General features: G+C 39.3%; 1 protein-coding gene and 1 long non-coding RNA gene across 2 annotated transcripts in view; both read left to right on the plus strand.

The window, feature by feature from the left end:
- The window catches only part of LOC112565518 (28S ribosomal protein S31, mitochondrial-like), a 49,110-nt gene that overhangs the window by 12,777 nt on the left and 19,145 nt on the right, over window positions 1-17,188 (plus strand). The gene's annotated exons all lie outside the window — the stretch shown is intronic.
- Window positions 2,175-6,027, plus strand: LOC112565520. The gene is made up of 2 exons (XR_003099428.1): window positions 2,175-2,947; window positions 3,481-6,027. It is a non-coding gene; the product is annotated as an uncharacterized LOC112565520 (long non-coding RNA).

Consider the following 17,188-nt stretch of genomic DNA (forward strand, 5'->3'; position numbering starts at 1 on the left):
CTAACAGAACGTTGAAGATCCAGACCTTGGTGCAAGACTGCTCGTTTGCTTTCAGCGCCATCTGCTTTAGTAGGTGGTGTAGGAGTTCTGGTAGCTCCCACCATCCATCAAGACAGATAAACCCAGAAGAGAAGCAGCTGAGTGGGTGATACCAGAGTCGCTTTTCACCCTGATACAGATGTAGGGGCAGAACAATGAACATTAACTGCCCGATCGCCTATTCCTCTCTCTCACATACAAACACTCTCTCATAGTCAGTCATACACGCACTTTTCATGTCTTAAATAAAATGCTATGTCTCTTAACAAAACTCACATACATTAATACGCAATATATTTTAACACCAAAATAATGATCGACATTTTTCTTTCTTTGACAAAAAGATGGTCCTCTGGGTATTCTAATTTCCTAGTAATCTCCGGGTAATCTAGTTTCTTCCCCGTTTATTATTCCTCTCCCTTCGCCGTGTGAACTGACCTCAAGCACCTTCTATCCAAACGTGTGGCCACCAGCTCGTCTTCTGTAAATGCTGGAGTAAGCGGTTCACTTCCCCCTTGATCGTCGTGGGTCGACCGCTGGTGCTCGGTCCAGTCTCTGTTCAATACTATTGACTACTTTCACGCAAGTCACAAGGCGAAGGAAAGAGAGATTTTTACTCACATTGAGAAATTTGTGTACGATAACAATCCCAGTCATTTAAAAGCGATTCTGCTCTCAGTTTTTCTATTAACAGAGTTACAACTGTCGCATGAACTTCAGGACGCTGACTGTGCAGCTACCTGACATCACTCTCAGAAGTACTGCGGAATAATTAACGTTCCAACATTAGACCACGAAGCTACAGACCGGAAACAACGAATCAAAATCATCGACAACACTTACTGAAAGCTTGTTTGTGTATCAGCCCAGGCTTCTCATCATTCCAACAACCTCTTGCACACTTACCGGGTAATTGAGCCCCAAAATGCAGGTGTATGCTGCCCAGAGAGGCTAGATATCTACCATGAACGTAGATCTCCTGGACAGCTCGCAGACAATTTTTTTTTCACTCAACTGCTAGAACGAGGCTCGGGACCTCAGAACTTCCGGTTAAGCCTACAATGGTTTAGCGAAGGACTTCAATGGCTATGTCAGCAAAATCTGCAAGAGTAACAACAATAAAGAAACGCACAAAAAGGCGGTTGATACTGCTGCTGGTAAAATGCCAGTGTGCGAGTACCAAATCTTTCGGTTTAAGCTTTTTTTCGCTTCCACGGGCAGGAATATCGACAGATCAAGACAAGTGGCGAGCGTCTCTCATTCATGCTACAGGCCGCTAGATTAGACTCAAGTTTCAATCCATTGGGAGCCAAGATTTGTTCAAGGCACTTGGAAGAAGAATGCATTAAAAAAAAAGATACTGATCTTATTTACCTCTTTATCTTCTTTGTCCTGTTCATGTTTTAGTTCGCGACTATAAGGCGACAATTTTCACATAGCCAAAGATATGGCTATTAAAAAAAAAAACAAATTTAGTTATTAATAATCGCGTCATTCATTAAATTGCTTGAGAAGGGTATTGATTAAATATTCTTCTTATTTAAAAAAAAACAACCTCGCTGTATATGAATAGGCCTAGATCAACATCAGTGCTTTCAGTTCACACACCCCTTCGTCAACACAGAGATGATTTAAGATGTTTCTCATGCTGTAAACCAGTATTAGAGGTTTTAAATCAAAAAAAGAAAATATCTCAGTTATTGTATTGATGTTCCATCGTTTCTTTGATTTGTTGCTGTGTTTTAGTATATCAGCTCATACAATTTGTCAGACCACGAAGCTACAGACCGGAAACAACGAATCAAAATCATCGGCAACACTTATTGACGGATTGTTTGTGTATCAGCCCAGGCTTCTCATCATTCCAACAACCTCTTGCACACTTACCGGCTAATTGAACCCTAAAATGCAGGTGTATGCTGCCCAGAGAGGCTAGATATCTACCCTCTCTGTGCTGCCTTCCCCGAGTTCCTTCAACGGCGTGACGTCTTGGTTCGAGACCTCACTGCGTCAGGCTATCCATGGCAACACATGCACGCTGGTATGATGATGATGATGTCTATTTGTAATGCGCAGGTATCCATTCAGAAGAATGCTCATTGCGCAGCAAAAAACAATATATATAAATAAAAAAAGAAGAAAAAGATAAAGTGAACAAATATATAAAACACTAGAAAAGTAAAAATAAAGACAGAAGTGTTGCTTGGTATGTGGACATTTTGCCATCTGCGACACAAGGCTTTGGTGTCGATTTTAAGGGAACGGAGACTGAACTCGGATTAGTAATGATAAACAAGCCAGCTTGAAAACCAATTCTGTCCACGTGAAAGTTTGCTACAGTTTATCGTCCTTCTGGGCACACGATCTACGCGTAATTATTAAGTCGGTGTTTATATGTATAAGGATGTGTCAAAGGTTTTCACATATGGCAAGGTAAACGTTGCAGCTCACAAGTGCAAAGACCACGTGGGTAGCCAGAGGGCTAGGTAGCTGGAAAGTTAATGACGTTCTGGTGAATACATACCTTGAAAAAAGTTAGTTGAGGATATGTTTTCAGGTGAGAAACGTGATCGTAACACCTCCTGCCTCACCTTTTGCATTTCCCATGGAAGCAGAATGGAGCGTATTTTGTGTTGTGGCCATGATAACACTGACTAGTGATCACACCTCTCTCCCCAGCCCCTCTCCCCTGTCGACCCATCTCACCACTTCGTTAGGCCTGGGAGTAGATTATTGCAAACTTCACATTGGATTTCTCTATGTTTAATGCTTTCTCTACCAAGAACCAAGACCGAGCCTCCTCCTCAGCCGGTAACACCAGCCCTGACACCCCTCTTTCTTCAAGCGTGCTTCCACAGTGTTGTGAATCAACATCAAAAGAAAATCTGGGGAAAAGATGGTGTCATCAGTGAGTCTGAAAGCTTAAATTAAATTCCATGGATGAGTACCCTCGTTGTCTGAATAGCAAAGTGTGGAGAGAGCGACTTTCCTCACATTTTGCAAGGTTATGAATAAATGATGCGTTGAGAAAAAATTACTTGGTTTCTTTCATCTTTTTCAAAAGAATCGCAGGCAGGACTCTGTTGACACAAGAAACCAGGTTACTGTCCATTGGAAGCGTTAGCATTATAAGTCCTAGTAGTCCAGAATTGTTTCTCTATTGAAGAGACATATAACAGAAGTCAGTTTATTTTCAGTAGTAGTGCTAGTTCTAGTATTACAAAATTGATTTAGTGAAGTGACATAATGAGAAGCTTCCTATTTGGAATTTATATGATTTTGTACTCTAACTTGACTGTTTTTAAATAAACTAAAGATATTTTCAGACAATTAAACACCTTTAAAGTATAATAAATGACTTTTTATATTAGTGAAAGCATATTCAATGTTTAAAAAAAAGTTCAAGTTAAAAATGACTATTGGACACTTTTAATTTTTCAGAGAGCTATGGCATTCCATTCATCAGCTTTTAAGACATTTAAAATTTCAAGATAGACTAAGGGTGCATAATCTGACTCAAGGTCTGTAAGGTGCAACGTTTTGCTGAATGTATGGAACGGCGATGTCAACATTTACACAGCTATGATGCCCTGGAAGGGATTTGCGAGTTATTTTTCGTCACATTTTTGTTTCATTAACAGAACATTTACTTTAACTGATAATGACATGTTAAAATAACACAATTTCAGTTACTTTTATGCTGGAATTAAAAAAAAAACTTAGACACCACCTCCCAGCCTAAGAAATCCGTATCCCACAGTATCATCTAAAAATACTCATTTTCCCATCCCCACACATGCAGGCACATAATGGTCCTAGTAAAATTTATGTGGGAAAGAGTCATGCACAATAAGCAGAACATGCATCATTCTTAGAATTAGACATTTATTTAGTCCAAATTGAAATTTCAAAAATAAAATGGTCAAGAAGCGTAATGGAATAACTCCATGTAAACAATTATTCCAAAAAAAAAAAAAAATTACAAATCAAATTTTCCCGGGACATCACAAATGCATATACACACTCCCCAAAGTCATGACATACTAGCTGCAAGCACACTGTCACATTTATTTCCTGAAATACAATCCTCAGCAAATCTTGTGATCACTCAAAAGTCAGGCACTGTTTCCATTCACTCATGATATAACTATATTTCTTTCCAAACAACTATTTTCAGTAAACAAATGCTGTGATCTAACATGCTGCACTTCTCTCAAATGGTCACATCATCTCAGCACAACAGTCTACTCATCTCTTGAAAGGCACACAGAATGTTCCAGCAGAACGATTTTCATAAACAGCAGCATCAACACACATGAGGTGACTGATAACTGCATAAACATGCAAGCACACCTGACAATAGTTCACGCTGGGAATGACATGCGGTACATTTCACAGTCGTCGGCATTAACAATGCACACAACACTGTTATCAAAAGTAGTTTTTATGTCTGGATTTGTATGCATACGGATAAATCAACCTGTCATGATTCAAGATAAATGCACACCCTTCAACATACTGTGATATAGCTGAACATTTCACTACTTTTCATTTCATATGTGCTGTGTATTTAATCATTCTCTCTCATATATATTGCACACATACATATACACACTATATCCTAAATCAATCGGTAATGCACTCTATACATTGATACACACTGTATAGCCCATGTACACTTTAAGATAAGCAACACTATTCCCAGACTATCACAGCACAGGTTAAGTCCCTTCACTGTGAAGTTTCTATTTCGTTAACAGAATAAATATTTTCCATCAAGCAACAGTGTTTTCTTGTGTTTTCTTGTGAACATGATTTTATAAATTCTCAAGACACTCAAGCTCTTTAAATATGAAATTTGGAATGTTCATTTTCATAATGCACATATCCATTTACCACAAATATATACAACTGGATCTAACAACTTAATTTCATGATGATCAAAAACAAACCAACTTATATGTGCACTTCCCCACTTGCTGCTGAGCATAATGGACTAATACAAGAGCGTCACAAGAAACAGAACCAGAGTTTACAAACTGCAAAAGCTAGTGGTGAGGGTGAATGGGAAGGGATGTACTAACTGTGAAAAAAGGAGGAGACAACCAATGAGATATTCCCTAAAGAGGCGAGTCTTCAAGTCCAGTCCAGGTTTGAAAGCATTGAAGGTTGTCCCTGTGAGAAGCTACAGAGAAAAGGCATTCCAGACAATGGGAACCAGAAATTTACAGATATATAAAGCTTACTTCGCTGATGGTGTCTGTGAATGGCATCAGTGATGCATAACAACATATGAAAGATATAGTGCTATCTGCTTGATGATGTTCCTGTGTCAGAAAAGTGGCGTAGATTCTATTTAGAGCTGGCTAAGGTAGAGAAATGGTAGAGTCACTAAGAAATGCAAAAGTATCTAAGGTGCAAATTTTGTACAATAAGGATTTAGCTCACTGAAGAGAGTAATTAGAGATAAAAGAATGAAGTATTTATGTCCATATTAGTTTCAAATACACAAATAAAAAAAACCAGTTCATTCTATTTGTGAGTAACATTGCACTGGGACTTGAAAAAGCAAACTGAATAAGTAGTGCAAACAAAATTCTCATAGATCAGATAATTTTCTCAGACATGTATGATTTCTTTTGCAAAGCAAATGATTTCAACTTGATGCTCAGCAACATTGAAACAGGCATGTACTGGCAAAGCCCTTCTCAACAGTGCGCGAGGTTACAAGCTTCATAGAAGACTGCAATACAATGTAAGCTGACATAAATGAAGTAAAAAAAATGCAAACGATGGCTTTCACTGCAAATGCGCAATGGCAGCAAGATAGAGGAATGAGTAAAGGTCATTTTTAGAGAAAGATGAGGCAATTGCAGGGGGGAGGAGGAAGTAGCACAATTAATATCAAATTATTGACTGAAAGCGGTATGTCTAAATACTGTATGCACGCAGAAAGGACAGGCTTGAAAAAAATGCAAAACACCATCTCAAGACTGATCAAATTTAACATTTTGCTGTACACATGTAAAATATCACGGTTGAATCAAAGGAAAGATGAACACATGCAAAAGTTGAACAACAAAATATTGACTTACTAGTTACACTGAAATATTATACAGCCCAGTCACAACTGAGATGATAAAAACGAAGTGACAAAAGCACCTGAGGGGATGGAGATTAGCTAAATTTTGTGATTAATAAAACGATTAAAGAATCAATCACAACAAAATTCTTAGACTAAGAAAAAAAACTTTCAACTGCTTATTTAAAGTTTAGTCAAATATTTTCATTTCTGATTCTTTAGAAAGAAAAATCACAGTGTTTTAAACTTTGGTGCATTTAAATATTGAAAAGGGAAATAATCAGCACTACAACCCCAACCTTTCTCTCTCCACAACAGCTTACAAGATTGCAGCTCTGTCATTTTACCCTGCTTGATAGAAGCTATTGCACTCAGTCACAGTATATACTTTATTTTTGTGTAGTCTTTTTATACTGGTGCATCTCTCTCTCTCCAACTGCCTACTTTTGACCTTGACCTTAAATAATTAGGTTGTAAGATCTGATTTAAAAAAAAAATCTTAACACAATTTGCTTAAAATGCCTCCCTAGCCTGTGATAATCCAAGCACGTTTTAAAAATTATTTTTAAAAAGATTAATAAGTGCCCATGGAATGATTGCAAAATATGATAATTTATGGATGAATGACAATGTGAAGTTAACTAAATCCCATGTTTTTCTTTTTTTTTTTCTGGAAACAAGCCATGGTAACATCACTTCTTGGAATGGTTACAACAAAACTGACATGTACACCCTAATGAGCATAGTCACAATGAACTGAATCCATGGAGAAAGTGAATACCCATTTGATACACTTTCTCTCAAGCATGTATTAAACACACATGCACACACACACACAGACCACTTCCCACACATTCTTTGATATGTTTATGTGTATGTATACAAGCCACACACATGTATGTTTTACTGTACAAACAGCACTATGATAAAGTGAGTCACAGAAAGAAAATGTTTTTGAAGAAAACATCTGTTGTTCCACAAATTGCAAGCTGCAGGTAAAGGAGGCAAGGTACAAGCATCTCGCCATATGCCAAATCACTTGAAGACGTTTGATAGAAACAAAGCAATAAACAGGTACAGGGAATATGTACGGCTTAAATTTATTATCAAAATAGAAAGTGACTACTTAACTGATGACAAAAATGAGTATAAAATTGTCTCAGTTACAAAAATAAAGTCTACCATATGGAACTAACATGTATCCAACGGCCAAGTCTAAAGGACAAAGTTATGTGTCCAGTTAACAGTCAAAATGTTCAGGTCCGCATAAACACTCCTTTAATGATAGGCAGAAATGGCTTAAGTTTTATACAGTCCAAACTTTGAAATAGTCTTCATGGGGTAAAAAAAGCTTCAGTTTCGCTACAAAATAAACACATAAAAAGTTCCATGTTTTGTATGTCTTAATAGTCTATCACGTCAATAGTATTTTTTCCACCATCCCCGTCCTACAAAAGAGAGAATGCAGGAAAGATATAAAACGGTAGATCACTAACTTGTGGTTTTTAATAATGAATACAATATAAAAAAAAACTGAGTGGGAAAGCAGCTCACAACAGAAAATTTCTAAATGACACTGCTATTCTGTCAACATCAAGCACTTTCTGCTAAAAAAAATTACAAAGCTGTTATTGACATGAACATTAAAGTGACCTTTCTTCTGTGGAATGTAGCTCAATCTTATTTTTCGTGTCGGCGTTCCATTATACAAAACGTCTTAATCTGGTTGTCTCACCTGGGGCCCTAACACGCTTACCTGCGTGTCCGGAGCCCAAGGCCAAATAACCTTGCAGCTTGCGAAGTACCCCCCACCTTAACCGTCAGCAAGTGCAACTTTCACATTTTAAAAAAAAATTTTATTTTTTCTAAAGCCTCCTCCGTAGTTAATTGTAGGGGATGCAACCCAGTTGTGCATGCTAAGTGCAGTGTATCGTGTGGCTGTTTGAGTTTTTATGTTCGAAAATTCGAACACTAAGGGTTCTGCATGCTTATATTTTATATTAAAAACCGATCAGGTGTCAGGAGATTAGGGTGCAAAAAAAAAATAAATAAATTAAGGTTTCCAAAAAAATGTGTATGGTGGGGGCGGGGGAGCGCTGCCCAACGACCAACACCGCATCGCAGTGTCGAGCTCTGCAACAAAATAAAAATGAGGACTGAAGATGTTAACGCCATCAATCATCAGCATGCTAAACTGACTTTACAAGTTTTATGAAAAAAGCGTCTTCATTTAAAGCTTTTAGAAAATGGTCTCAAATGCTTTTGTTTTTTGAAGTGAGGGCGAACACGGTTAACAAATGGTCTTGACCACAGAAGACCCAACTGCCAACACCCAACACACACACTGAAACACACATGGCACGAACTCTCACACACACACACACCACATCGCAGGCATGCACACCTAGAATAAAATAACCTTCAAGATGGGTGCTTGTCAATGTTTCACGAAAGGTGTAGTGAAGCCGGCCTGAATCCACTTTTGGACCGTGTATTGCAGGTTTGAGACCGTCTTTTTTTTGTCGTGACTCCCACTTATTAGTCAGCAGTTTTCGCTATGGGACACCCAGCATTGTACACAACAGGTTATCGGTATGTCTGGTTGTTTTTCCAGTGACCCTAACGACCCTGTCCATCATCGCCTGCAGTTGCTCATTCATGTCATGCGCAAAACAAGATCATGAACCGTCTTCATGTCAAAGTAAATTAGCAAAAATCTGCACAGTAACGATGCATTTTATTAACTGTAATTGTTCACGTGTAACAGGACTGTGTGTTTTTTACAGACGTGAACTGAATATTGTTCACTCAACATAGTCTCTGGGTGTCAACAGAAATTAAGAGGACATGAATTCTCGCCGCAGGGTGAACAAACTGCTAGGATAAAAGGGAGTAATGAATTCTTGCTAATGTCAACAAGTGAACACTGATAATCCCTTGGCAAGAGACGGGGCGCACACACAGATACAGAGAGAAGAGAGAGTAAGCGCGAGGGAAAAAATTACCCATGACGAGCTACCTAGTATAAAAGGATGACAAAGCATGTTCACACGCGCTCACCTTTCGGGTTGGGGTCCTTTCTGAAGTCTCTGTTGTGTTTGATCATGCGGTACCTGCACATCCAACGAGTAGCGATGATCTTCGATATTACGCTTACCTGCACAGATCACATGCCTACTTAATCTTCTGATTCTTTGTCGCGCATTAATCTTTGCATTCTGCTTCGTCCTTGAGTAATGAGAAATTCTGCACGTGAGGGTTGTTGCTTGTGTTAACGCAGTTGCTAGCACTAAGCCTGTATATCGCGCGGAGGAAAGTAATCATTTAAATCTTAGGAAAAAAATATCCCAGGTTATATAACAACATCATAATAAACAATAAAAGCCAACATAAATAACATTTATTAGATAAGTTAGCCTGAATGGTAAACGAGAGTGTTGTGATTTAGAAACCACCAACAAACTGAACGGTTAAACCAGAATCTAACAAAATAAAACCTTTAATTCTGAAGTAAGCTTATCCGCTTTAAAAATGGAAAAAAAATAGCTATGATGGGATGGCTCTAAATGAGAAAACAAAAATTGCTGAACGGTACTCTGGAGACAGACAATTCTATTTCAACATGCACAACAGCAAACATGGTCTGCACCAGGTAAACTGGTGTGGTTCACCTCGTACAGGTGCGACTGCATGACATAGTGTGTCTAACCCTAGTCTAGTGAGAACTACTCCTACCGCCGCACAGAAAGATAGGGACAGGGGCCGTGTAGCTTGTTCTGGTGTAGCTAGAGTGTCCCAGTGGTATGCCAAGCAGCAGCTTGGCCATCTTGTCCGCTCTGCATCGCCGTGGATGCCACAATGGCCAGAGGCTCAAGAGAAACACTGTCCTTTGTTCGACAAGTAACGTTCAACAGAGTCGTCGGACCGATCTTGCCCATGTGTGACTAAGAGAAATCTTCTGGCACCCGGCAAACACAGTAGAGACTTCAAGAAAAGAAAAAGGAGCGAAGACAGGTGAAGTTCGTTCCTCCATGTTGTGCCTCAGTATGGGGGCACTCCGCTAGCCACGAAGCCTCACCGCTGTCGCCAGATATTATTTAAAGTCAGATATATATTTCAGTGGTTGTGCGTCACTAGAGTCAAAAAGCCGGTACTGCAACTCACGGATTCCTGTTTTTAATCCAACAGATGTCAGTGATCGACTTTCATCAAAGCCTATAGGCTATCCTTTCATTAATCCAAGGGTTATAGTTTCACAGCATATAGTTTTCAGGTTTCATTTTTAAGACAATTTCGCAGGAGAAATCCCTTTAATCCATCCACCTGCCATATCCGGTAGCGGGTTTGTTTATTTATTTGCTACTGTCCATCTTACGTACTCAACCAAAGACTCAAAACATCATCTCCACTACTATTAATTCCTTCGTCTAAACCATCTCAAAGCGTCTAACATATTTCTCTGTTCCTTCAAAGGCGTTTCCCACCAAGACTGACTCTATGCAAGCTTTTTAAACTCCTTATTCATTATCTGCAAAACACTCCTTTACTTCCCTCTTTCTTTCTTGACCCCCTTTTGTTTGTTATTTTTTTTAAACTTCGTGGCCCTCCAGCAATCCGTTGCCCAGAGCCTGCGCAACCTCCCACACCAACGCACATGTACTGCAACGGACAGTAACTACTCACCTTTGCTACATCCTCTTAATCCGATGTACCCGTCATGCTTCGAGAGACAGCTATGGCGTGTTATTGTGTTCGCGTGCGCCATACTTGCTCGCTGGTCGGGCATTTTGAGACCGACATAACACGCAGTAACCGATAAGGTGGAGATAGTATAAATGTCAAATCTCTCTTATCAATTTTTTCTCCACTAATTATCGTGTCATCCATCGTCTACATCCAACATCCCCAAATATATCATGGATTGCCTCGGTCTGATGTCGTGGATTATCTAGCATGGTTCGATACTGTCTCATTTCATGAATAGGACCATGCCAAATGTTTGCAGGGGAATATGCATCGCTGCTCATAAAAAGGTTGCTTACTACCTTGCCCACTACGCCCACCTAAAAGGTATTTCTAGTAGCTTTAGTTTATGTTCTTTGTGTTGGGACGACATCAGACGTGCGAGTTCCTTAAGAGAACGGTTGTGAGTTTCCCGTCCACCATTTTGCACAATTTATAACATCCCCCATGATACAGTCATATTCGTTTGTTTGTCTCCATCCCACAATTTTTTACCTAGAAACAAAGTATGTGTCTAAGAGCAGTGTATTCTCTCTGCAAATGACACACCTAATCAATCGTGTGCTCGTAATAAATCAGTCTTGGCTTCGTCGTACTGCTCATGATTCTCGTACTGTGTTCGACCCTCTTGTTATGTCTGTCGTGCTGACGAGGTGCATCTTTACCTGGCAACGGACATGGGAAATTATTAATACTCAGAGCCATTAAATATTATTTCATTGTTCGGTGTGTGAAGGAGTTCATTTGCAAGAATAATTCTCTTATTCTCACACACACATAGTGTCTGCTGCTGAATGAGTTATAACGCGATCCCGATAATGTTATCTAAGCTGGTCCAAATTATTCGTGCCCGTTTTAATTTTTTTTTTTTCATCCCCTACTTACACTCTTCGTCTGCATCTCATAGTGTACATGACCATTTTATCTTGACCAATTGTAGTTCAGTGTGCACGAAATCTCACTTTCTCCTCTCTCTCTTTCTGACACTCTCTCTTTATTGTAATTAAGTAAAGAGCTTCAAGCGAAGAGCCATAAAAATGACGCACTTATCGATTCGTTGCAATTCTATGTCTCCTCTCCAGGAAGACGCCACGGCTGCATGCCGCTGTGTGCCATATAAGATTGCTCCTCGTCCTACAAGCAAGGGCCAAAACGCAAGGAAGCACCGCCCCGAGCATCGATACAGCCGACATCTTCTTATAGGACATCCTAATCCATGCATGTTGCAAGACACAGCAAGGCTCCCTGCTAGACAAAGCTCCGGTGATGTTCCGGCACTGAACATTTTTTTTGGAACCGATCTAAGTGGATGCAGACCTCGCGTCCTCAATCAGTTAGTGAGAAGTCTTTTTTTTCTATACTGACACAAGTCAGTGGCTAGTACTGTTCACAATGAGTCATTATCCCCATCGCCACCATTCCGCTTACTACCCGAGGTTGCACGTCTACACTTACCATGTGTAGCAAGATACCACGGAGTCAGATTGTACGCAGGAGAGCTAGACCATACGCCTGTGTCAGCTGGTATCAATTTTGTCCTAGTTTCTTGTACACTTATTTCCGAGTGGTAAAGATTTAGCCTTTCAGGAAATAAGTCTCCTGCACGGTTACCCAGTATTACAAACCAAATCTCACCACCCACTTTAATCTTTGGTTCTTTTCTTGCCAACTATACCTTCCATTGTGAGAAAACCGCTCTCGGTTGACAGGCTAAAACACTCATAACATTTGCCACACACGATCACAGCATTAGCAGCAAGTCCAAAGCAGCTTTTACACAATCGGAATACCACAAACTGAAAGCGGAAACAGAGCAAAGATCCACTGATACAAGTGACCTACTAAATTAAGCATTCACGCGAATGACCAAGGTCTGCTAAGCAGTGAAGTCAATCGAGTTTATGTGTTTTAAAATGCCTAATTGTTAATCAAAGCTAGATCGATTCGTCAAATTAGCAAAAGCTCTCGTTGTTTAATCGCTACACACACTTACTGGGAACGCCAGCTTACATAGAGAAGGTCTGTCTATTTCGTACGGAAGAAAAACTCTTTTCTTTTTTTTTATTTCTTGTACATCAAATTGATTGAAAACTATGGAAGCTGTCCAATCTTACCTCATTCTCAGTCAAAAGAAAGAAGATTACTCTGTATAGAAAAGGAAATCAAAACATCCGTATTAAAAGAAATTGATAAACAGAAGGAACTGATACTGTATCCGTCATTCTCGCTACACAAGTACCAAAAATTCAATCTCGTTCTTTTCTTTTCCTTTTTTTTTTTTTTATAATTTCAGACATGATTTGAAAATGAATATATGACTAAACGACTTAGCAATCAGAGAGGAAAAACCGTAAAGTCACTGATATAGTTTCATCTGATGGCTGCATATTTTTCAGCTTCGAAATGAATACTTTTTCTAATCTAACTTGGAAGTATGCCACCAGAAAAACACGTCTGAAAAATGATTTGAGATTAAACACCAAACACCGTGGCTGCTCTCTTCATGGGAAGAGCATCAAAGAGCATATATCGACACAGCAACGAATAACAAAGCAACAATAACACTTCCCACACCAAGGCCTAACTCTACAGACATTACTGCTAACTCACACTCACCCAGCTGACTAGAAAGGCTGGCTCCACCCACTAAGAGTTTTAACCGCCAAAGTAAAGCTTTGGCAATGCCATTCACTCCACCACCAAAAAAAACATCTTTTCCCCACTAGTTGAAAATAGGATCGTTGAGAAAACGCAAACGCATCACAACTAAATACACGACGAGGCATTTACAAACACAAAAACCACTTAAAGAGTTTGAAACCATCGCCTTTTTAAACATTTTTTTTTTTTTAATTCAGTCATCATAATTGTATTTACTATTTTTGAAACCATCAGAACATGAAAGACTGGAAATGTCTTGATATATACGGCTTATTCTTAACTTTATCAAAAGAAAATTTGTTGTTCAACCTGTGGGTCATCACAGTAAGTCAATCTAAAAATCCGTTAACAGTTTTAACACCAACTACACCACACCACATATAGAATAACAAAAAGCACACCATGAATAGCGATCACGTGCTACGGATAAGAATACCTAAAACGACACTCATATTCATGTAACTGCTCATCACAGTCAGGTAGCGATCAACATTGACAAAGAAATTTTCCCCTAGGCAACCAGTTGTTTCATCTGAGCGCCATGAGGGGCATACAAACACACACATAGATGTAGCCAAACTATATAACACAGACTGAAGAGCAGCTTACAACCTTATACTAAATTCTTTTACATCTATCTCAACATATACGAATACGGCATCTTCTCAATCACTCATACTTGTATGGGTTCGACCAACCATCTCTTGGGTCATAACTCTATCAAGTTACTCAATCGAACATCATCAACGCTATATATAGTCTTTGCTCCAAAAAAACCCCCACGCGAGCCTACGTCAGTTCTGACCTTTCGATCACAATAAGGAGAGAGGAAGCTACATAACTGCAGCCCATTCCATCATCTTCACACCCCACCGAATCTTGTTGGAATTAGGCCGCTTGAGACCCCTAGAATCTCCTGAGGCTCCCTAAAGCACAGCGCTTGATAGGTTAGCTGCACATCACAAGATACAAAATAACAAATTAAAAAATTATTAAACAAACCATTTAAATTCTCAATGGCATTCCGCAAAAATAGAACATCTATGACTGGTAGACGTAATGAAATGAAAAACGCTAAAAAACAGCATTGCAGTATAACACTAATAGAAGTTACCATGCTTAAGTCTGTGTGAAGGTTCTGTACGATGCTTTTTGCTGCGCATTGTCGCATTCCAGTATTGAACTAAAGGCGCTACCAACGTCGAATAACCGTGATGAGCGCCAGCCGCTCCCAGCTACCAAACACTACACACCTTGCTGTTAATCGGATGGGATACTAATCGAGAGGTTTGAAAGTAAGACAGAGTGAAGCTAACAGATGTCACCCCTCACACATCGAAGTGTAAACACATGCTAAATCGACAAAAAATAAATGAACGATTAACCTAGTTTACTTCCCTTACTTCAGTACACGCAACAGTGCACAATATTTTTTTTGGATAAGGACCCACAATGAAAAAACAATGGACAAAATAATTACAATGCTCCAGACTCGTCTAACAGCCTTCCTAGCGAACACATCTCGTATGAAAGACATTCAAACGTAATATAATCTAGATCTTCTCTATTCGCATCAATTTATAAGGTATATCACATACACACGAGTTTATGCTGTACTTCTGATAATGCGGCATATGCCAGATGTCGGGGATCAACACAAATTAACTGCGGAGTTGCAAACATAACACGATATGTTTACTGGCGGTATGCGGAGACTCTATGCAAGTAACAATAAGTATACCTGTTTAAACTAGCCGGCCGGTCCGAGAGCAAGCAGCTCTCTTCCACCAATAAGAGAATTTATAGCGGTGATATAGATACATTCACTTATTGCCCCCAAAATAGATCACGAAAAACAACAAATGGGGGCTCTCGGACTAAGTTGAGGTTCAGTTTCGGCACAATAACGAACATCGTAAAAATAAAAATGAAAGCATCACAGCACCAGCCTAAAGATGCCAATTCATCTAGCATGCGCGTTGAATTCCGTCGTAAATGCCGCTGTAATGAATTTGCAACGATATAAAATGTGCCTAGATTAAAATATTTACATATATAGTAATTTTATCTTGCTTTGTATACCATTAGCTTCTATGTGACCCTATCCACCGCGTGTGTTGTTTCTTTCATCTTTCTAAGTATTTTTTTGTACAGAGCGGCGTTAACACGTAAATAACTCGAATAACGACAAAACAGAACGTTTACACCTGTTAAATTTCAGACCACAATAAGGTGGATTAAGGGCCCCAAATATAATATAACTAGTCCGGCAACAATCGTATTTTTTCACGAATCCTGTAGGTCGATGATCACTACAGCACTTTAGGTATACAAATTTTTACAGAAATGACTGTATCCTGAGAGAATCGATCTGTAGACTCACTTCATTACCTCAGCAGGTAGCTACTTTGTTCTATACAAATACTCACTCGCACCAGCACTGCAGCACTGGTGATCCTACACATTGACCCGGGTATGTGTGACGCAGTGCTCCAACCTGACCAATGGATGTGAAAGTCTACTCAAGAAAAATAAATATTAATATAATACTAATTTAGTGTGTCCTAAACGACAAGCAGAAACTTTTTTGTGTTGCAAACAGAAGCATGCGATTCCAGAAATATAAGCAAAACAGAATCAAAGAAGAGGATAAGATACCTAAGATGAAATAATCGACAAAGGCAAGAAGCGAAGATAAAACGCTATATTTGACAGGCGAAAAGGGTTATCGTCTTACTAACAGCCTACTCCTCACACGAATGCGTTCGCTGCTGCCATCAGCCATCGGTGAGTTGTGCACATCTCATAAAAGAACCCCAATATATTTCGTGATCCTTAGGTATATACCCCTACGCTTCGCGCCCAAAGTCTGAGTGGTGATGGCGCTGCTCCAAGCCGTGTCGTTCACCATCCTCCAAAGCTTGGAACGACCGATAGGTGCAGCGCACTGAGACCAAAAAGGATGAATGTATTTAACATAATCAACGATAGTGTACGCCGTTGGTTATGTTAAATAAATAACAAACATAACGACTCAAGAAGAGGAAGACACAGCTAAAGCATCGTACTATACAACTATTAAATCCACAGCAGCACTGATGATGGGTGGCAAAATGATATGGTGAATCGACACCCAGAAACAAGGCCTGGACACTATGTTTCTGATTTTGAAGCCGAATTCTTACCGATCATCCAATGGAAGTTTATTAGATACATGCCGCTTTACATTGTAAACGCGTAGCACCGTTCAAGCAAGACAATCTTAACCCTTATTTATTACAATCAAAATAAACCCGAAACAAGATATTGAACTTCAAGTTTGTCTGAACCACGAGATGAGGCGAAAAGGGATGGAGGTGCCGACGGTCTTGTTCATTATTAACCTGCTCTTTCTTTTAATATGCAGCTGCAAGCCTTTTTGAAAAGTAGGTAACAGCCTTCTTCCTGATAATAGTTAAGCAACTTTTTTGTTTTGCTGTTGTTTTCTTGGCTATTAACCTTTATCTTTTAAACTTTAGAAATTAACACTTTCTCAGAAAGGGATATGATCTGACCTGCCTCTCCGTTGTTGGTCAGCACGTTTGTCTTGTCTTGTGTTTGTATCCTACATAGGCATGGAAAGCATCTTTACTTGTTTGTTATGATGCAGCCTTCGATAAAAAG

The sequence above is a fragment of the Pomacea canaliculata genome, linkage group LG6 (assembly GCF_003073045.1).
Source record: "Pomacea canaliculata isolate SZHN2017 linkage group LG6, ASM307304v1, whole genome shotgun sequence".
NCBI lineage: Eukaryota > Metazoa > Mollusca > Gastropoda > Architaenioglossa > Ampullariidae > Pomacea > Pomacea canaliculata.